At 39.8% G+C, this 22,624-nt stretch overlaps 1 long non-coding RNA gene across 1 annotated transcript; it reads left to right on the forward strand.

Annotated features, from left to right (window-relative positions):
• Positions 1 to 1,413: 1,413 nt before the first annotated feature.
• LOC123585708 lies at positions 1,414 to 8,867 on the forward strand. The gene is made up of 2 exons (XR_006706380.1): positions 1,414 to 1,464; positions 7,500 to 8,867. It is a non-coding gene; the product is annotated as an uncharacterized LOC123585708 (long non-coding RNA).
• The last annotated feature ends 13,757 nt before the right edge of the window (positions 8,868 to 22,624 follow it).

The following is a 22,624-nucleotide window of genomic DNA, read 5'->3' on the forward strand; positions in this document are numbered from 1 at the left end:
GCGTAGAGGTAGCTCCCCCCTTGTGTTTTATTTTAAGCTTTTATACAAGACCACAAAAGGAGTTTGAAAAAATTCTGTGTTTATAATCTGTGTTGACCATCTCTGGGCAGAGTTAGGAAGAAATGAATTGCCTTTTCAGATTTTAATTACAAAGATAATGTTTGCTGGATGCCTTCAGTTTTTTCCTTTTTGCTATATGGAAACTTTAATCATTAAATGATAGCAAATATGTAAGCAGGTGTCTTGACTGGACTAATTACAGTTGACCCTTGAACAACTCGGGGGTTAAGGGCACTGACTCCTGGGCAGTGGAGTATAACTTTTGCCTCCCCCAAAACTTGTAATAGCCTCCTGTTGACTGGAAGCCTTACCAGGAACAGAAACAGTCAGTCACCTAACGCGTATTTTGTATGTTATATGTATTACATACTATCGTCTTAAGTAAGTCTTAAAGTAAGCTAGAGAAAAAAATGTTAAGAAAATCGTAAGGAAAATACGTTTACAGTACCGTGCTGTTTATTTGTTGAAAGAAATGCATGTATAAGTGGACCCAGGCAGTTCAGCTTCGTGTTTTTCAAGGGTCAACTGTGCAGACTTTCTCAAAGAATATAAATGGGATAAGATTAATAAGCACCTAATGCCAAAACTGTATTAAGGAGTATTTTGACCTACTTTGCAACAGTATTGTAAATGCATGTTGTGATTAATGGGTGGAAGGGAGTTTTGTAAATAATAATAAAAATAAACCACTCTTGCTAAGCTTTTATAGACTTATAATTAAAGACAGTGTAAATTATAAGGCCTAAAACTTTGAAGATATCATTGGGATCTGCTTTAACTCTACAAGGTTCCAAATTCCATTTATGTTTATGAAGTTAGGTTTATAATCCCATTCTTAACATTTTGTTTCCAGAGACAGGAAATGTGATGACTTTCCTAAGAGGTTCCACTGCCCATTCTAGGTTAACACCTGTGGATTTAGGAATTGGGCAGATTATACAATAAGAGTAGCAGGATTTCCCTGTTCCTTGGGCAGCCTAGCAAGTATTGATTACGTAAAATCATTTCACCTTTCTTTTTTCTGTGACTGTCCCTAAAAACACCTTTAAAAAAAACTTTAAAATAAATTTAAAATTTTACTTTGTTTAGTAATACAGATAACATCATTTTCATATATAACTTTATAGTCATTTTTCCAGGTTTTGTAATATATGTATATATTATCTATGTATATATATGTATATATTATATATATGTTTTACACATTTATTTTAAAATTTATTTATTTATTTTTGAGAAAGAAAGAGAACACAAGCGGGGAAGGGGCAGAGAAAGAGAGGGAGACAGAATCTGAAGCAGGCTCCAGGCTCTGAGCTGTCAGCACAAGATGTGGGGCTCGGACCCAAGAACAGTGAGATCAGGACCTGAGCTGAAGTCGGCTGCTTAACCACCTGAGCCGCCCAGGTACCCCTCCAGTATCTATATTTTAAAAACATAAATAAGGTTGTACACTATTCACTGTTTTGCACTTAATGTGGTCATGAACATTAATGTCAGTGGATAAAGCCTCTCTAAAACCAGAAACACACCTGTAGTTCCACAAAGTTGGGCTTATTAACTCGTAGCAGAATGAAGTTTAGGTAAAGTTTAAATGAAGCAATGCTTTGAAAGACTCAAAGCAAAACTGGTTGTGTATAAAGGAGTTATCAGGCCTGACCCAAGTAGACTCAGAATCCTAATTCCTTGGAAATGGCAAAATTAAGATAAATGTGAAATGTTTCTGAAGCCTGAAGTGTGGGTTGGAATTAAAACACTGCTTTATCCTTTTTTTTTTTTTTTTAAGTTTATTTTTGAAAGAGAGAGAGAGAGAGCTGGGAGGGGGAGAAAGAGGGAGAGAGAAAGAGAATCCCAACCAGGCCCGATGTCACCGGCGTGGAACCTGATGTGGGGCCCTGAGATCACGACCTGAACCAAAATCTAGAGTCGGTCGCTTAACTGACTGAGCCACCCAGGCACCGCCCCACCCCCCCCAAAAAAAAAACCCTGCATTTTCTAAGTGTCAAAGTGACTCATACAGTGGAATACCACTTGGGAGTAAAAAGGAATGAATTATAAATACATGCAACAACATGGATGAATCTCCACATAATTATGCTGAGTGAAAGAAGCCAGGCAAAAAGAGTACATAGAATATGATTCCATTTATATAAAACTGGGAAATGCAAAGTATAGAGACAGAAGCAGATAAAATAGTTACTTGCAGGGAGGGGTGGGAGCAAGAAGTAGGAGGGAGTGATTACAAAGGGGTACCAGAAAACCAGGGAGTCAAGGATATGTTCATTATCTTTCTTGTTGTGATGGTTCTATGATGTTTACATACATACAGGTCAAAACTTATCAAGTTGTATACTTTAAATATTAGAGTTTATGTTGCTACACCTCAAAAAAACCAAAAAAAAAAACAGTTCAAGGAAATTTTTAGAAAGTGAACTGCATGGCTCAGATCCTTACAACAGCGCGATGTTGTTCCAGTCTCACTGAGGGGATTTCTAACAAAATTTTTGCCAATCTACGACTTTAAAAAACAAGGTTTCTCAATACTGTATCCTTGATGTTTCTTAACAAAAGCAGTTTTTATAGGCTTACCCAATAAATATTCACTTATTCTACTGTCTGGCTCTACTGTAATTTAACGTACTTTATTGTTGGATAGTTAGATTACAGGGGTTTTTGTTTTTGTTTCTTGCCATTGAATGCAGTTCTGGCATGAACTATATCTTTGTGACTATCCATAATTACTTCTTAAAGATAGAATCCTAGCAGTGTAATTGCCTGAGTCATAGCCCACAAATGTAATCTAACCCTTTTAATTAGGAACTTTTAAGGGACCTGAAGAAGTTCTACTTAAAGCCTCTCATTTCACTGAAGAAAAAAAGAGAGCTTCAAAGTGTCGTCATACCCTAGAGTCAGAGTAGAAGCCAGCCTTCTCCTTGCCTTTGACCCCTTGGCTGCTCCTCTTTTTCAGTATCCTGTGTGATCAGTTCTTGGGAATAGAGTGTGTATCTGTATGTCCAGGCTGCCATAATAAAATTCCCTAGACAGGGTAGCTAAAACAAAAGATTTATTTTCTCGTGGTTCTGGAAGCTGGAAATCCAGGATCAAGGTGTCAGTATGGTCAGTTTCTGGTAAGGACTCTCTTCCTGGCTTGTAGATGGCCGTTTTCCTGCTGTGTTCTCACAAGGTAGATAGAAGGCCAGTGAACTCTGGTGTCACATAAGGATACTAATCTTTTTATATATATATATATGTATATATAAGTACCATTTTTTAAATTTTTAAATTTTAATTATTTATTATTTTTTAATATAATTTATTGTTGAATTGGTTTACATACAACACCCAGTGCTCATCCCAACAAGTGCCCTCCTCAATGCCCATCACCCACTTTCCCCTCTCCCTCATCCCCATATCAACCCTCAGTTTGTTCCCTGTATTTAAGAGTCTCTTATGGTTTGCCTCCCTCCCTCTCTGTTACTATCTTTTTCTCCCCCTTTCCTTCCCACATGGTCTTCTGTTAAGTTTCTTAAGATCCACACAGGTGAGTGAAACCATATGATATCTGTCTTTCTCTGACTGACTTATTTCACTTAGCACAATACCCTCCAGTTCCATCCACGTTGCTGCAAATGGCATGATTTCATTCTTTCTCATTGCGAAGTAGTATGCCATTGTATATATAGACCACATCTTCTTTATCCATTCACCAGTTGATGGACATTTAGGCTGTTTCCATAATTTGGCTCTTATTGAAAGCGCTGCTATAAACATAGGGGCACATGTACCCCTATGCACCAGCACTCCTGTATTAAAGATACTGGTCCTTTCAGATCAAAGCCCTACCCTATGACTTCATTTAACCTTAATTATTTCCTTAAAGGCCCTATCTCCAAATACAGTCACACTGGGGGTTAGGGCTTGAACAGATGAATTTGGGGGGCAGGGGAACACAAACCTTCAGTCCATAACTGTGTAGGAAGCTTCCACTCAAGTAGCTTATCTCTGAGGGCTCATGGAAGGAAAATGTTGACTTGGGTCTTCAAAATGTAGTCTGCTGCCATTGTAAACTCCTGGGCCACAGGATTATACACCAAGAGAGTGATTTTACAGTAAAGCAGGAAACTACAGTTTGAGTGTGCCAAGACTTTGGAACTATGGTCAGGAAAGGGTTATCCTCAGAATAAATTAGTAAGAATTAATAAATAATGAAATTATCTGCAGAAATATCCTAAGCTGAAAGATAATTTATAAATATGTTGCTGAAAAGGCCAGGATATTTCCCAGTCTCTTTAAAAGAACAGAAGATATGCTAAGAACCTGCATGGAAGTAAAAACTGGTTGGGGCATGAAGGTAGGGGCCAAGGGAAGAAGAGAAGACTGAATGTAATAATAAAAGCAAAAGTTACAGCAAATTCATTTGGTGGAATGCCATGCCACAATAAACCTAGCAAAGGAGATGTACATTCTGATATCATGTGTATAAAGTTTAAAAGACAGATTTATAAATAAAAATGCAAAACCATGCACGGGAATAATGAACACCAAATTGAGGATAGTGGTTATTTCTAGGGAGAGTGAGACAGAAATGAGACTGGAGTGAGTACACAGGGGACTGCAAATGTATCTGTCATGTTTTATCTCAAACTAGATTGTGGGTACAAGCGCCTCCTTATATTATCTCTACTTTTTATATGCCAGAAATACTTTATAATTAAAAATAAGCAACAAAAAGTAAGTGACAAAAGCAATAGTTTGTACAGAGGCTAAACAAAATAATGGAGGCCCTCCTTGACTACTCAACTATTGTGTCACTATTATCTTGCGGTGGGGAAAAGGGTATCAGACCATCTTGGCTCAACAGGTGACTGCTAAGGTCATTTAACCCCCTTTGCACTGATTTCATGCTCAGCACACCACACCCATGTGGCATCTCATATAGACTCTACCACATAACAGAGAATGGGTTGAAGAGTTGGCTTAAGTACTCTGATTCTCTTAGCAGTTACATTTATTGGCATAAATCATGCATTCTTGATGAACCAATGTTGCTCCCATGGGGGTACGAATAACTGGTTCTTGGGGCAAAAAATACTTTAAGAAACGTATAACACACAAAATATACTAGATGCAAAGATATGCAATATATCTGTGGCATTACTAGTTCACAGGGGGTAATTAGGGAAAAAATAACTAAAAAGGCACTTAGCAGGGTGATAATGAAAATATGGTTGAAAAATACTGGTGTAAAGGAAGAAATTGACATTTGGTTTCATCAATTAGGCTCCCATGTTTTTGGTTAATTAGTCTCCTTGGGTCATTTAGTCATTTCTTCACTCTACTGTTATTAAATTGCAACTCTGATTTAAATGCATATTGTCCTCAGAAATCTCAGAACCTAGTGAGTATAATGGACCCTTTTAAAAATAGCCTTAATGCAAGATAGTATTGCTATAGTAAGTTGATTTGAACATGGGGATTATAGTGGATGCTGTGATGTGCTTCCTAGATGCCCCTTCAATAATGAGGAACTTATCCCCAACTCTGGGAGTATTACTAGAAGGCATCCCTGAGGTAGGTGTCAGACTTTTGGGAAGATTACTGAGGAAAACCTCCTCAGCCAAAGCCATGTCTCCTTCCAGGAATAGCCCACATCGAGTCACCCAATAGCCTGGGAGTATAAAATCTTGGCCGCCTTGTCCTAACTTGGGACTTATTTTATTTTACTTCTTAAAGTTTTTTTTTTAAGTTTTAATTTTTATTTTGAGAGAAAGAGCATGTGCTCGGGGGAGGACCAGAGAGAGAGGGGGAGAGAGAATCCCAAGCAGGCTCTGTGCTGATGGCATGGAGCCTGACACAGGGCTCGATCTCACAAACTATGAGATCTTGACCTGAGCCCAAATAAAGAGTTGGACACTTAACTGACTGAGCCACCTAGGCGACCTTATCTTATTTTATTTGAGAAAGAAAGAGAGAGAGAGTACAAGCAGGGGAAAGGAACAGAGGGAGAGAGAGAGAGAATCCCAAGCAAACTCCACGCTCAGCCCAGAACACAACACGGGGTTTGATCCCATGACCCTCAGATCATTACCTGAGACAAAATCAAAAGTCAGAGGCTCAACTGCCTGAGCCACCCAGGCACCCCCCTAACTTGGGACAATTTTAAAAGACCATCCCAGCCTCAGAGCACTCCATGGGCTTAGCTGAGGATTGTTAGCACTGTATCATAGCAATTTTCCCTCTGCCCAGTCCTACTTCCTTCCCTCCCTCCTACAGGCACCGTTTCTGAGACCACTTCCTAATATGCTGATCTATCTCAAAGTCTGCTTCCCAGAGAACACAACCTGTAACAGGGATGATAAGATACATACAAAATATTTGGCATCACTAAAGTGGGAGAGATTATTTCCAGAATTCAGTGATTCATCACTTATATACAACTTCCAGTGCTTATCACAATAAGTGCCCTCCTTAGTTACCCATCACCTATCTATCCCATCTCCCACCCACCTCCCTCCATCAGCCCATAGTTTGTTCTCTATCATTAAGAGTCTCTTGTGGTTTGTTTCCCTCTCTTCTCTTCCCCCCCCCCACTTCCCATATGTACATTTGTCTTGTTTCTTAAATTATACATATGAGTGAAATCATATGGTTTTTTTCTTTCTCTGATTGACTTATTTTGCTGAGTATAATATATTCTAGCTCCATCCATGTCATTATGAATACTTCATGCTTTTTGATGGCTGAGTAATATTCCATTATATATATATATATATATATATATATATATATATATATATATATATATTTTTTTTTTTTATATAATATATATACCACATCTTCTTTAACCATTTATCAGTTGATGGACATTTGGGCTCTCTCCATAGTTTGGCCATTGTTGATAATGCTGCTATAAACATTGGGGTGCATGTACCCCTTCAAATCTGTATTTTTGTATCCTTTGGGTAAATACCTAATAGTGCAATTCTTGGATTGTAGGGCAGTTCTATTTGCATTTTATTGAGGAACCTCCATACTGTTCTTCAGAGTGGCTGCACCAGTTTGCATTCCCATCAACAGTGCAAGAGAGTTCCCGTTTCTCCTCATCCTCGCCAACACCTGTTGTTTCTTATGTTGTTAATTTTAGTCATTCTGACAGATGTGAGGTGGTATCTCACTGTAGTTTTGATTTGTAGTTCCCTGATGGTGAGTGATGTTGAGAATATTTTCATGTGTCTGTTGGCCATCTGGACATCTTCTTTGGAAAAGTGTCGATTCGTGCCTACTGCCCATTTCTTAACTGGCTTATTTGTTTTTTGGTGTTGAGTTTGATAAGTTCTTTATAAATTTTGGATACTAACCCTTTATCAGATATGTCATTTGCAAATATCTTCTCCCATTCCCTAATCTGCCTTTAATTTTGTTGATTTTTTCCTTCTGTTTAGGTTAAGTCTTGAAGGATGAGTAGGATGTTGCCAAGAAGAGAAGGAAGGGGGTAGAGATTAATTCTAAGCATGGAGACCAGCAAAAGTAAAGGCTTGGGACATGAGAAAATTTGGTGTATCTGGACTGTGGTGAGCATTTCTGTAACTGGTGATAAAGTCCTTAAGATTTTGGCAAGAGATTGAGGAAGATGGAATTTTCAAGAATGATTCCTATGCTTCTCACTTCCAGTTGCACAGATGGTGGTGCCATTCACTGAGATAGGGAATATTGGGAAAGAACTAAGTCTGGCAAGCCAAGATTAGTGGTATGGTTTTATATGCATTGATTTTGAGGAGTACAAAATATCCAGATGAAGATAGGCAGGTGAATACATAGGTGTAGACTCCAAAGCACAGATGAGAATCTGGAGGTGACTCTTGGTTTCTTTGCTCTAATCACATTTTTCATTCCTCAGTCACTCGATGATTTCTGCTCTTATAAGCCCCTTGTATTTCTCTTCCTTGGGCTTTCCCTGGTTAATTCCTACTCATTCTTCATATCTCAAATGAAACATCCTCCCACAGGCTGTGCTCAACCACCAGATCCAGTCACTTCCTCATAGTACATATTTTCATAGCACCACAAATTTTCATAGTATTTGTCAAAATTGTATTTTCACATTTATTCACAGAATTATTTTCTCTCTCTCTCTGACTATAATTTCCATGAGAACAAGACCTGTGTATGGCTTTGTTCATCATTATACCCTGTACCTAACATAATGCCTAGCACATGTAAATGTTCAGGACATATTTAAAAGAATGGTTGATGTTCATATTAATGGGAATAAAAACCCAATGGCCATTTACACACGAAGACAGGTCCCTAACTGAAGGCACCAGTATTTTGTGGATGAAAGACTCTTAAGATGCCGCCCAGTTATCCTGACTCCTGGTATTCACATCCTTGTGTAATTTCCTCCCCTGGAGCATGGGAGAAGCCCATGACTTATTTCTAACCATAGAATATGGCAAAGGGTGATTACATTACATAAGACTGTAGCTGCCATCTTGCTGGAAAATCCTATTTTCTCGTCTCTTGCTTGTTTGGTAAAGTGAGCTTCCCTGAGGAGAGGCACATGGGGCAAGAAATTTGAGGGTGGCCTCCTACCAGCAGCCAGCAAGAAAGCAAGATGCTCAGTCGGATGATCCAGAAAGAACTAAATCCTGCCAACAACCACATGAATTTGGAAACGGAATCTTCCCTGATAAGACTCCAGTGCTGGCTAACGTCCTTCTGAGGGGCACCAAAGCAGAGCAGCCAGTTAAGCTGTATCCATATTCATGATTCACAGAAACTGTGAGATAATAAATAGGTACTGTTTTTCAGTTGGTAAATTTGTGGGAATATTGTTTTGTAGCAATAGATAACTAATTGTGGGATTTTGGTGCCTAATAGGGGGTGCTGTAATAAATACCTGAAAATGTGGGAGTGGGTTTGAAACCAAGCAGTGGTCGAAGGCTGGAAAAATTTTGAGGAGCACGAAAAGGAAAGCCAAATTGTCTTGAACAGTTTGTGAGAAGAAATAATGGACTTTAAAGACAATGCCCAGGAGGCTTAAAAGGACATGAGGAACATGTTTTTGAATATTTTTAATGTTTATTTGTATTTGAGAGAGAGAGAGACAGAGCACAAGTGGCCGAGGGACAGAGAGAGAGAGGGAGGCACAGAATCAGAAGCAGGCTCCAGGCTCCGAGCTGTTAGCAGAGAGCCACACGTGGGGCTCGAACTCACGAACTGTGAGATCGTGACCTGAGCTGAAGTTGGACGCTTAACTGAGTCACCCAGGTGCCCCAGGAACATTTTTTTTTTTTTTTTGTAATAGCAGAAAATTTAGCCAGGTGTTTTCTGCAATTATGTGGAAAGCAAGACCTCTAAGTGATGAACGTAGACATGCAATCATGAAAATTTTCAAGCAAAAGTGTTGAAGGTGCCACTGGGTTTCTTCTTGATATTTATAGTAAAATGCAAGAGGAGAGAAATAAGAGAATAACTATTAAACAAAAGAAGCCAGGACTTGATAATTCTGGGATTTTTTAGCCTCTTCAGATGGGAAAAGATGCTAAAATGGAGGACTGGCTTTTTTTTTTTTTTTTTTTTTAATGTTTATTTATTTTAGAGAGGCAGACTGCAAGTGGGGGAGGGGCAGAGAGAGAGGGAGAGACAGAATCAGAAGCAGGCTCCAAGTTGTCAGCACAGAGCCCAATGTAGGGCATGAACCCATGAACAGTGAGATCATGGCCCAAGCCAAAGTCAGAAGCTTAACTGCCTGAGCAAGCCAGGCCCCCCTGGGGGGCTGGCTTCTAAGCACTGACTGAGAAAGCAGCATGGAGAAAAAGCTGAGAGTGTGACTTAAGAACCTTTTGTTAAAACCCCAGAAAGATCGAAGGATCATACTATTCAGTCACATGAAGGATCTTGAGAGAGTTTAAGGGTATGCTTCAAGGAACCTCTCAATTAACCCATAGATCTTCTAGGAAGTTTAAGAGCATTTTTTTTTTCTTAGCAAAATCAAGAGGGGCCCAAAGTAGAGAAGGTCTTACCCAGAAGAGATTTTGGATTGGCTTTTGTGCAGTGGAGTGAACCCCAGTGAAATTCATAGTTGACCCACAAAGTTTATGAGAAAATTGCATCACCAAAACACTGCCACTTTGGACTGAATGGGACAGAGACAGTACAAAAATGAAAAGAAGGTGTTGGGCTTCCCAAATTCTACTGGCAGGAGTCAGGCTGAGAAAACCACGTACACTGCCAACTTCTGCTACTTTCGCGAAAAGGAACAGAGATTCAGAATATGGGACCAAGATTCTAGGGGGTGGAGTCAAGGACCACAGAGAACTATACCTAGACCTTGAAGCCTAACCAAAGAATGTCCAACATTTGCTGAGGAGTATTTCTGAGTTGCTCTGGATCACTGATGCTTTTGTATCTACCATTTCCCCCAATGTGATTGGCAATGACTTAGCTGTTTTCCTTTGCCTGTCACACCACTGTCTATTAGGTGTCTAGGAGGAAGAAAATCTATCTCTTTAGTTTCACAGTCCCCCTAAGTTGAAAAGAACTGTGCTCCAGGAGATATACCTACCAAAACTACACATAAGTAGCTTCCTTTGTAGCAGGACCTGATTTAGATGATGAGATTCTGAACTTTGAGCAGATGCTGTAATGGGATGAAACCCCTGAGGGCCTTAAGAGAGGATGATGTGTTTTGCATGTGGAAGTGATGTGAATCATTGAGGACCAGAGCAGGGATTTTGGGAGGCATTTTCCAACATGGACCCTAATGATCTCTTCTTCTGGTGTTTATGGCTTTGTATCATCCCATCTCCTTAAATAACTTGCTTCTAAGAAACAATAGACTACTTCAACATTGAGGGAATGTCATTTCTATGATCAGATCGCAAAAGATTCTGAGTTCCATCTGGCCAGCAGCCTTACTTCCTTGTTTTGATGAAGCGAGTTGCCGTGTTGGAGAGGCACACGTGGCAGGGAACTGAGGGACAGCCTCTGGCCAGTAGCCAGCTGCAAACTGAAGCCCTCAATCCAACAACCCAAAAGAAACTGAATCCTGCCAACAGCCATGTAAGTCAGCTTAGAAGCAAATCCTCCCTTAATTAAACCTTCAGATAAGTCCCCGGCCCCGGCTTATGGTTTGATTGCAGTGAAAATTTTGAGAGAATTTAGAGGGACCCAGTTCAACTGTGCCTGAATGCCTGATTCTCAGACCCCGTGAGATAATTAAATATGGTTTCAGTTGCTAAGTTTGTGGTAATTTGTTACACAGAAATAGAACTGATACACCTATTGCTAAGTTTGTGGTAATTTGTTACACAGAAATAGAACTGATACACCTATTATATTGCCAAAGTTGGAAAAGATGGACAAACCTCAGTGTTTGCAAGGCTGCAGGGGAACAGACATTCTCATGTAGTTTTGGTGAGAGTACAAAATTTCTGAAGGCAATTTGGCAATATAAATTTAAGAAAATTCAGGAGCACTTGGGTAGCTCAGCCAGTTGACCGTCCAGCTCTTGATTTCGGCTCAGGTTATGATCTCAGAGTTTGTGAGTTCAAGCCCCGCGTAGGGCTCTGTTCTGACATTGTGGAATCTGCTTGGGATTCTCTCTCTCTCCCTGTCTCTCTGCCACTCCCCCCACTTGCGCTGTATCTGTCTCTCTCAAAATAAAAATAAGAACTTTGGAAAAACAAAAGAAAATTCAAAAGCTCAAAGGTGGATATTTTTGATCCAGCAAAGTTCACTGCTAGGAAATTGTCCGAAAGAAATAATTGGACAAATGTACAAAAGTAAAATCACATAGTCATTACACTGTAGTTTATTCTCTCAAAAAATTATATGCAGGGGCGCCTGGGTGGCGCAGTCGGTTAAGCGTCCGACTTCAGCCAGGTCACGATCTCGCGGTCCGTGAGTTCGAGCCCCGCGTCGGGCTCTGGGCTGATGGCTCAGAGCCTGGAGCCTGTTTCCGATTCTGTGTCTCCCTCTCTCTCTGCCCCTCCCCCGTTCATGCTCTGTCTCTCTCTGTCCCAAAAATAAATAAACGTTGAAAAAAAATTAAAAAAAAAATTATATGCAATCCAAAGTGGTGATTCTTTGAATACATTGTGACACATGCAGGGATAGGATATTATGCAGCCATTAAAGAATATGATGTGTATTTAGGTATGTCAGTTATTCACTGACCTGGAAAGCCACACTGCTAAGTGAAAAAACTTAGTTACAAAATAACATGTTTAGTAGTAACTCATTAATATTTTAGAATTTATTTTTATATATCCATGAATAGACATCTGGAAAGATATTCCCCCAAATCTTTTTTTTTTAAGTTTTCATTTATTTATTTTGAGAGCATGAACAGGGCAGGGGCAAGAGAGAAGGAGAGAGAGAATCCCAAGCAGGCTCCGTGCTGTCAGCACAGAGTCCAACAAGAGGCTTGAACTCATGAACCATGAGATCATGACCTGAGCCGAAATCAAGAGTCAGATGCCTAACTAACTGGGCCACCCAGGAGCCCCCCTCAAATCTTTATAATAATGTATAGCAACCATGTGTAGGAACTAGAGTTTTTCGATGGTTTTTATTGTTCCTATACAACTTTAGAACTGTTTGAATATATTTTTTTAAATTTTTTTAACGTTTTTTTTTTTTTTATTTTTGAGACAGAGAGAGACAGAGCATGAACAGGGGAGGGGCAGAGAGAGAGGGAGACACAGAATCTGAAACAGGCTCCAGGCTCCGAGCAGTCAGCACAGAGCCCGATGCGGGGCTCGAACTCACGGACCGTGAGATCATGACCTGAGCCGAAGTCGGACGCTCAAGCGACCGAGCCACCCAGGCTCCCCAAACTGTTTGAATATTTTATATGAACATGTATTATACTTTTATTTTATTATTTTTTTAATGTTTTTATTTATTTTTGAGACAGAGAGAGACAGAGCATGAGCAGGGAAGGGGCAGAGAGAGAGGGAGACACAGAATCTGAAGCAGGCTCCAGGCTCTGAGCCGTCAGCACAGAGCCCGACCACGGGGCTCGAACTCACAGACTGTGAGATCGTGACCTGAGCTGAAGTCGGACGCTCAACCGACTGAGCCACCCAGGCGCCCCTGTATTATCCTTTTAATCAGAATAAAATAAGGGTTCTTTTTGCCTTGCTGAAGCTTAACCTACAGAATAATTGTGCACCACATCATATAAACAACCTTAAAAATCATAGAAAGAGGGGCGCCTGGGTGGCGCAGTCGGTTAAGCGTCCGACTTCAGCCAGGTCACGATCTCGCGGTCCGTGAGTTTGAGCCCCGCGTCGGGCTCTGGGCTGATGGCTCAGAGCCTGGAGCCTGTTTCCGATTCTGTGTCTCCCTGTCTCTCTGCCCCTCCCCCGTTCATGCTCTGTCTCTCTCTGTCCCAAAAATAAATAAACGTTGAAAAAAAAATTAAAAAAAAAAATCATAGAAAGAGAATGGCACAGCTATGTCTATATGCTCAGAGAAGCCATTGAGTTTTGGTGACTTTTAAAATTTGAACAGTGACTAAGAATGAAAACAAACTCTGAATCATACAAAAATCATTCATTGTCTACCAGGTACAGCTAAAGCAGTGGGCACTGTTTTGTATGGTACGTGTTTCGGCCTCACACGTGAGCCGGGTCATGGAAGGAATCTGTTCAGAGAGGCTAACCTCTGTCTTCTGAATCATTCTTTTCTTCCTTCTTCCTAAAAGAATTTTTCATTCACCTTTTAAAAATTGGAAAGAAGCTTATTATTGACCCATAGAAAAATTTCTCCCAAGAGGACCAAGAGGATAATCATTTTCTGGGTAATATGTATTAGTTAGTATAATTTAGATTTAAAATGCCTTCTTGGGAAATGCTTCCTAAGAGTTATAATATTTAGTTAAGTATTGTGTTTCATTGAGGCTCACTTTGCTGAATCATGCCAGTACTAAATTTTGAGATATGCCAACCCATGTCATTTATTAATATAACCAGTGGCTTCTAAAGTTCCAGTTAAATTTTAAGATTTATTTCTTTGCCTGTGAAACGTTTATTTCCTCAAGGAAAACTTCTTTAGAAGGTGATAAGTAGCCTCTGCTGAAAGAGAGGGGAAAAAATAATACCTCAAGCCTTATTGAGACCTCATGTCCATAAAGATGAGTAGCTCTTTTGGTGGCTGAGTAGAAAGGAAAGACACAGGTGCACTTGCTGGGAAAAACCAAAGTTTATGAAAATTAGTAACCTCAGATACTGAAGGGGAACCAATATTGTAATCTAAAAAAATAAACTAGGCAGTTAGCGAGTTTATTACTCCAATGTGGCCTTACTACATCTAATAAGTTCTAAATTTGATGAATTACTTGAAGTCAATTTGTGTGTGTGTGTGTGTGTGTGTGTGTGTGTGTGTGTGTGTGTGTGTGTGTTGTTAAAGCTTAGAGTATGGTACAAGTGAATTGCAAATATGAACTATGGTTGCTATTTGGAGAAATTCCTTTCTCCATGCTGTGACCCTTAATCTTGATGAACCATGTTGTGAAGCTATGTGACAGCTTTAACCACGTCAGTACAAATTTGTTGTCTTCACCTTTCAAAAAGGAATATTTTTGATAAATAACATCTTTTTCAGATAGGTATGTTACGACATTATTTTCTTGGAAAAATGGAAACAAAAAGTTGCAATGTGGAATACCTTATTACTTTAAGATACTATTTGATAGTTGCATCTGGTTTGGCCGAGACAATTATCTTGGCCTGCGAGCGTCTTCTTACTCTTCTGTGAGCGTCACATGAAATCTGTTTGTGAAAGGGATGTATACCCAAGCAGGCAATTACTTTGTGATTCTTGCCCTTAAGAGGTTCTTTAGTTCCCTAGGTGCACTTTGTCTGCAATTAGAGTAAGAAAAACCCCATTAGTGCTTTAGTTATAGCCTCCTCTTCCAAATAGACTTCCATCACTGGCAGGAAGAACAAAGAGAGAGATTAACAAACTTTGCCCAAATTCTGCCTTAAGAAATAATGACGTTTCTTATTACAACAGTGGGGTAGAGTGATGACGAGGAGTTACATGGACAAAGGTTTGGAATAGAGAGCTGGTGTGTCTTTGGAGAATCTCACTTAACTGGAGCTGAGGACTGGCATTTGAGAATAGTGCCTGTGTGGTGGGAACAAGAGTAGCAGGATGTCTTAGCTCAGACTGCCATAAAGGAATATCACAGACTAATCCACAGACTGGATAGATTAAACAAAAGACATTAATTTCCTTACAGTTCTGGTGACTGGAGGTCTATGATTAAGGTGCCAGCAGAGTTGGTTTGTCTTGAGGCCTTTCTCCTTGGCTTATAGATGGCTGCCTTTTTGTGTCTCCACATGACCTTTTGTTTGTGTGCGAGTGGAGGGAGAGAGAGCTCTGGTGTCTCTTCCTCTTTTTCTTTCTTTCTTTCTTTCTTTCTTTCTTTCTTTCTTTCTTTCTTTCTTTCTTTCTTTCTTTCTCTTTCTTTCTTTCTCTTTCTTTCTTTCTTTCTTTCTTTCTTTCTTTCTTTCTTTCTTTCTTTCTTTCTTTCCTTCTTTCTTTCCTGTAAGCTGTATGCCCAATGTAGGGCTTGAGATCAAGGGTTGCATGCTCTACCAACTGAGACAGCCAGGCACCCCTCTTCCTTTTATTAAAAGGACACCAGTTCTACAGGATTGTGGTCACCCTTATGATAGCATTTAACCTTGGTTACCTCCATAAAGGCCCTGTCTCCAAAGGCAGTCACACTAGGGGTTAGGGTTTCGATATGAATTTGGAGTTGGCAGGGTGGGGACACAAACATTCAGTTCATAACACAAGAGATCTGGGATTGTTCTATAGAGTCTTTGAGGACAAGATACCATAAAATTGACTTGCTATCATCCCTTGCTAGACCGTAAGTCCCTTGGGGACAGGAAGAGCATCTGACTTGTGTACTATGGTACCCCTAGCACTTACTGCAGTGCGTGTTAGTACAAATATTTGTTCCACTGATGAATTAATGAATGTGGTGACTGGAGAGTAGGGTGGAAGGAAGGATGTTTCAGTGATCTGATAAGTGAAGTACCAAGTGCCTGAACTTAGTGGTGGTGGAAATAAAGTGAAAGGGTGACAATGAGTAAAAATAAGAAGATGGGATAAAAGGGAGTGGAGGGAAGAATCATAGATGTGATTAAGTGACATGATGATCACTATCCTATCAGATAGAGACATTGAGAGATTTTATTACGGTGAATCCTCATGTTGAAATGAGATGCCTCTTAGGACTTGCTCCACATTTTGTGAAACTGAAAGTTCTCATAGCTTCTCCCAGACGTCCCCTAAGGTTTCCCTGAAGGCCGCGTGATTCCTTTCTCTTCAAGCAACATTTACAGCTTCTCTTTTCTGACTTAGCACTCTCACCCAATTTTGGCGTAGCCCAAAGAGAATCAGGAAGACTGGAGACACACATTTCTCCTCCTCTTTTAATAATACTACTTCTAGCTTTACTGCCTTTTATTTATGGTAACCACCATAGAAATAGAAATTATAGTCATACTGGGCATTACAGTGAAATAAAATTTCTAATCATGAGTATTCTTTATTTTAAGATGGTTCCTCTTTTTCTGACTGTTTCCTTGTCTTCATAATTCTAATAGCAATGACTCATAACTTTCTCACTTTGTTCTCTAGCTGAGTAATTTGTGAGTGGAAATTTGCATTGAATAGTAATCTACTTTCTGAAATTGCTGGTAGTTACAACAGCCTCAGCTTGTACCAGAAGCTTTTTGAACATCTCCATTACCTCTTCCGAACAAACTATTCTTAGCCAACTTTAAAACTGAAACTCAACAGGTTGTTAAATATAGAATTAAAGTAATTTGTTTACATCTGCTAAGAGGAGTTAGCAACAGGAAGTTAATTGTTTATCTCGAATAATTGAAACTCATTCTTCTAGCTTTTGCTCTAATTGCACCAAAAGTAAAATGTTTCCATGTACTCCCTTAAAAACTTATGTTCATTTTCTTTATGAGTCAACAGCATTGTGCATAACTTTTAGAATAGAGTTTGTTCACTGGATGTGGACTTTTATAATTAGCCAATAAAATGACCACTTTGTATACGTGCTGCCAGAGTGAGCACTAAAATGACCACTTTGAACTACTAGATGATGCAATGCCCATCGATTTTAGTGACCTTATCATCCTCTTTGTATAGACATTTGTACAATTCTTTGAACGTTTTATTGCTCCTTGACTTAAATACTCTGCAACATCTAGTGAACATGAAACAGCAATGAGTCACCAAAAGCAAACATGCTAAATGTAATAAAACTGAGGAGTACCTGGGTGGCTCAGTTGGTTGAGCGTCCAACTTCGGCTCAGGTCACGATCTCACAGTCTACTGTCTGTGGATTTGAGCCCCGCAATGGGCTCTGTGTTGACAGCTTGGAGCCTGGAGCCTGCTTCGGATTCTGTGTCTCCCTCTTTCTGCCCCTCCCCCATTGGTGCTCACTCTCTCTGTCTCTCTCTCTCAAAGTAATAAATAAACATTAAAATTTTTTTTAAAAATAAACATAATAAAATTGAAACTGAAATTGTAAGGTGTTTCAATTAGGATCAAGATTAATCTGCTTTAACAAAGACAGAGGTTTAAACAATATATAATTTTATTTCTCACTTAACAGTCTGATGTATTTCTCACATAATGTTGAGACGTTGGCTCCTTCCATCCTGCAGTACCACACCAGTGTCCCCTAAATATTAGCCCTGTCTGCTTGTTCTTAGGTGGCTTGCCACCATGTCCAAGTTCTAGGCACCAGGATGGCAAAAGAAGAGATACATTTTCCATTCAAGGAGCACAACGCAGACATTGTCACTTCTGCTCACATTCTGTTGGTCAGAAATTAGTCATATAGCCACACATAGACACAATGGAGGGTGGGACATATGCCCAGCTGGAACTTGGGATTCTATCCCTTAAGGGAATATAGAAAGATGGATATGATATGCCAAAAGTTGTGACTCTTCAGTCTCTGATGAATGCTCATTGGATTAAGCCGGTTGGCTGTGGATTCAACCGTGAAGGAAAAAAACAGAGGCAAGAGCACGCACCATTAGCAAAATGTTGAAAGTATGTTGTCAAAAACCAAGTCTAAAAGATATAGTATAATTAACTATTTTACAAAACTTATGGGTCCCAGTAACTGAAGCTCTCCTTATAACTTGCAAGTTTATGGTTTGATTTTCAAAGATCTGGCCTTTGAATTTATTTAGAGTAACACACTTTGTGTGAAAACAATGAAAAACATATCTGCATGAAAATTTCTGGCTTGTCTTTTGTTTTGAAATTTTATGGCAGAATCAGTGTTACAGAGAAAGCTAGATGCTTTGAGTAGCCAAGTTTTCAGTGAAGAATATAATGTGGTGGGTGTCAGTACTTTCTAGACAAAGCTTCTCTACTGAACCTTAGAACATGCTTTTAAGTTTGTGTACAAGGAAGACTTGGTCATCAGGCATCATCAGTGTCCACTTTAACCAGAGCTGCTCTTGAGGGAAGCAGCATTTTCTAATATCCTGCTCTTGTGTGGCACTGTCAGTCTGCCTGGAGAAGGAAACAAGACACAGCCTGAGAGCAAGTGAAGTGTTAGGAAGCATGGAGTGCCAAAGCCCAGCCTGGGTTCCGGTAGACTGGAGAACAAGATGAGTGGAAAAGTCCGGGATCTCACTTTAGAAGGGGGAAGAGTCACATGGTACTCTTCTGCTCTGGTCCATTTGAGCGCCTCAGAACCTCAGCAGCTGGTGAGTGAATGACTGGGGTGGCCATCTTGTTCAACACCAGAGCCACTATGGCTTGAAGTGTTTAATACCAGACCAGAACTAAATAGCCACATGCTTGGGGTTCTTTGAGGAGTCCCCCAAGTCTCCCCCCCCCCCCCAGCCATTTTATATTTCATCTATTAGCCTACTACAGCCCTTAGGGACTCTAACAAATATGAGATGCTATAGCTTCCTTTGGCTCTAGTGGCATGAATTTTCTACCACTGAAGGCAATCTTTCAGGTTAAGCAATAAAAGTGAAGACATTGTCTCTGAAAGCCAGTCTGGCTTTGGGAGGGCAAGGGAGTGGGATGTTGTATCTCTAGTTTTCTTTAGCTCATAATCATTTATAACTGACATATTTATTTGATCAACTGTTTGCCACATTGGGAGTCAGAGAAGTGTGAATAAGTATGCCAGCAACTGTACAGTCTGACTGAGCAGGGGCTGTTTTGCAGGGGATAAGCTAAGGAGGGCAGGACCTGGGAATTATGTTGTACAGAGGCAGGTTGTGAGTGTGGAGCGGAAAAGTAGGAGTGGCACATAAGCGTCATCCAGTGAAACATATTCTCCAAGGCTGCTCCTGCTCTGACTTCTTCTAGGCTTAGAACGTCTGGGTTGGAAGCAACGTTATTATGATTGTCCAATTCACTGTGGTTCGGTAAATGGAATATTTTTTCATCTTAATTTTTTTCATAATATATTCATAATTTTTTTGCTACTCATACCACTGCATTTTCAATACTTTGATCTTTAAATAGTTATATTATGATGAATTATGAATTTGGGTTAGAGCTTTTTTGCTATAGCCTTTGATGAGATTAGCGTGTCTCCGTGAGAGGCCTGTATCTTATGAATAGTACAGATCTTTAATGATATATCTCTTTATCTAACCCAAACAAGTTTGAAAAAATAACCACATTTCTTTATGTATAAATATTTTTATAAGTCTTAATGGGATTAAAGATACTTCCTTTAATAATGGATGAGAAACTATCGATCAATGGAAAATGCACTGCACCTAGATTCAGAGGACCTAGGTTGTTGTCATGGGTCCTGCTGAAATGATTTTGTTGTATTTTTAATCAACTGGATACCTGGTTAAAAACTTACAATGAGAAGGGGCGCCTGGGTGGCGCAGTCGGTTAAGCGTCTGACTTCAACCAGGTCACGATCTCGCGGTCCGTGAGTTCGAGCCCCGCGTCAGGCTCTGGGCTGATGGCTCAGAGCCTGGAGCCTGTTTCCGATTCTGCGTCTCCCTCTCTCTCTGCCCCTCCCCCATTCATGTTCTGTCTCTCTCTGTCCCAAAAATAAATAAACGTTGAAAAAAAAAATTAAAAAAAAAAAAACTTACAATGAGAAATACACCTTCCCCATGATCAGAACAGTCATATCTATTGACTACGGGTCTAATCCCAGTATTAGGGTATTGGGAAATAGGTATAGTATTACTTCTGATGTAATTTCTCATGATCTTAATTCATATTTTATAATATTAGAGGTTTGGATAAGATAGCCCTTAAAGTTCCTTTCAATTCTAAAAATTCGTATTGCATGGTCTGCATCATGGGAAAGGGAAGCCCCGCACAGAACTTGGAATGTAGATGGGTTCAGTGCCAGGCACTGTGGTAAACTCTCACTGTGCATTATTTGTTTAATCTTCACAATTCATGAGGTAGGTATTGTTATCATCCCATTTTTACAGGTGAAGAAACTGAGAATTAAAGGTGTTAAGGAACTTGCTCAATATCCTACAGCTAGTGAGAGGTAGAGTTGAGATTTTGAACATATGTATGTGGGACTCCAGAGTTTTGGGGATGAAGACTGTGCTTTATTTTATTTTAATTTGTTTTAATGTTTATTTATTTTTGAGTGAGAGAGAGACAAAGCACGAGCAAGGAGAGGAGCAGAGAGAGAGGGGGAGACACAGAATCCGAACCAGGATCCAGGCTCTGAGCTGTCAGCACAGAGCCTGACGTGGGGCTCGAACTCACAAGCTGTGAGATCATGACCTGAGCCAAAGTCGGATGCCTAACCTACTGAGCTACCCAGGGACCCCAGAAGACTACGCTTCTTAACTATTATTTAGTAGCAGTTTTGAGGAATGTTTAACTACCCAAGAGCAATAAACAGTCTGATCAACAAGTTTTTACTCTATAACAAATGATGTAGCAGCAATATTTCTCTAGATATTTTCTATATGCCTATTATTATAAGTTTATAAGGTTTGAAAACTGAAAGGGCAAAGTGACCTCTGATACAAATAGCAAAATAAAGTCGGATTAAATCATATTCCTTCAAATCTAATGAAATGAACAGAAGTGGTGAAAAAAACAAGGCAACAATTCATGAACGAACAAAGGAGAACACCTTTACAGCATGAACTTCAGTGTAAACTTCAGAGTGACGGCTAAGGCGAGTGACGAGTTGTGCTGTGGCTCCTTTCTTCATACCCACTCACCAGGAGCAGTACTGAGAACTCTGAGCATTTTTATTAATGTCATCCACTGTGGACGGAAGCAGCCTGAGGGAGTAAGTAGGTAGCCTTGGATAAGTAAAGGGAAATGTCTCAAGTGTAGATGACCCAACTTCTCTCGATGGGGCCTTGAGGTAGGTGGGGTGGGTGAGGTGGAGGGGGGCAAGAAGGGCCTCCATAGCTTCTGATCCTTCAGGCCCCCGAGGGTGGGTAGGATGAATGAGAGGCTTATCTCCACAGCTGGGTGGGGTGGGCACGGGTGCAAGATGTTTAACTGGCCTCCAAAGGAGAAATTAGAGGCTCCCCCCTACCTAGTATGGGTTTGACCTCACTCACATGCCTCCCAACATGCCCTCGGCTAAAGAGAAGCGTATTGAAAGCAATTCCAATACAATGAATTAGCTTCCTATGGGCAGACAGACTGGTCCTAAATAAAGTGGAAGCATTATATCATTATATCAGACCAAACAAAAGTCACAACAGAGCTAGCTAATGAAAATGAAAACCCAAAAATGGCATGGCGATAAGTAAACACCTTAGAACAAGAAGATGAAAGAGAAGGAAAAGAAAAATGAGGAAAAAAAAGGAAGAACATGGTACAAAAAGACATGCTTTAAGGGGGAGAATGGCTTTTAACATAATAAAAGTGCAGCTTTTTCAAATAAGATTCCCCGAGAGAGCTATAAGGTACAGAATTGCTTTCTGACCCTATTATTCTATAAAACTAAGGCCTTAAAATAAGATAATAAAATAGCAGAATGAACTCAACAGGGACATTTCAGAGCTAAGAAAACTAGTTGCAACTCCAAAGAGCACCATGATAGATCTAAAAAATTATTTAGGAAGAGCAAGGAACAAGAGAGACAGTGGTTGAAAATAAAATTAGTGGAATGGAAGAAATGCATGACATAATCAGTGAATGCAGAGAAAAGGGACAAAGAAATTAAAATATGTAGAAGGCAGTCAGTATGGAGGACAGAGACCAGCCAACAGAGACAACAAAATGGAATAGGAAAGGTAGTTAGATATGTAATAAAAGAAACTTTCCCTGAAATTAACAAATGAAATCTTAAGCTAGAAGGTCACTCTGTATGCTAGAAAAAATTGATACAGCACAATAAACATGCAGACACCCTTTGGTTAAGAAAAGAAATCTTTAGCTATTCAGAAAGAAAAAGTAAGTCACCTATAAGGAGGAAAATGAGGATTGCCTTAGACTTCTCAGCAATATTCAAAGCCAGAACATGATGGAATAATATTTACAAACTTCTGAGGACAAGAAAGTGGGACCCAGTCAA

Source organism: Leopardus geoffroyi, chromosome C3 (genome assembly GCF_018350155.1).
Source record: "Leopardus geoffroyi isolate Oge1 chromosome C3, O.geoffroyi_Oge1_pat1.0, whole genome shotgun sequence".
NCBI lineage: Eukaryota > Metazoa > Chordata > Mammalia > Carnivora > Felidae > Leopardus > Leopardus geoffroyi.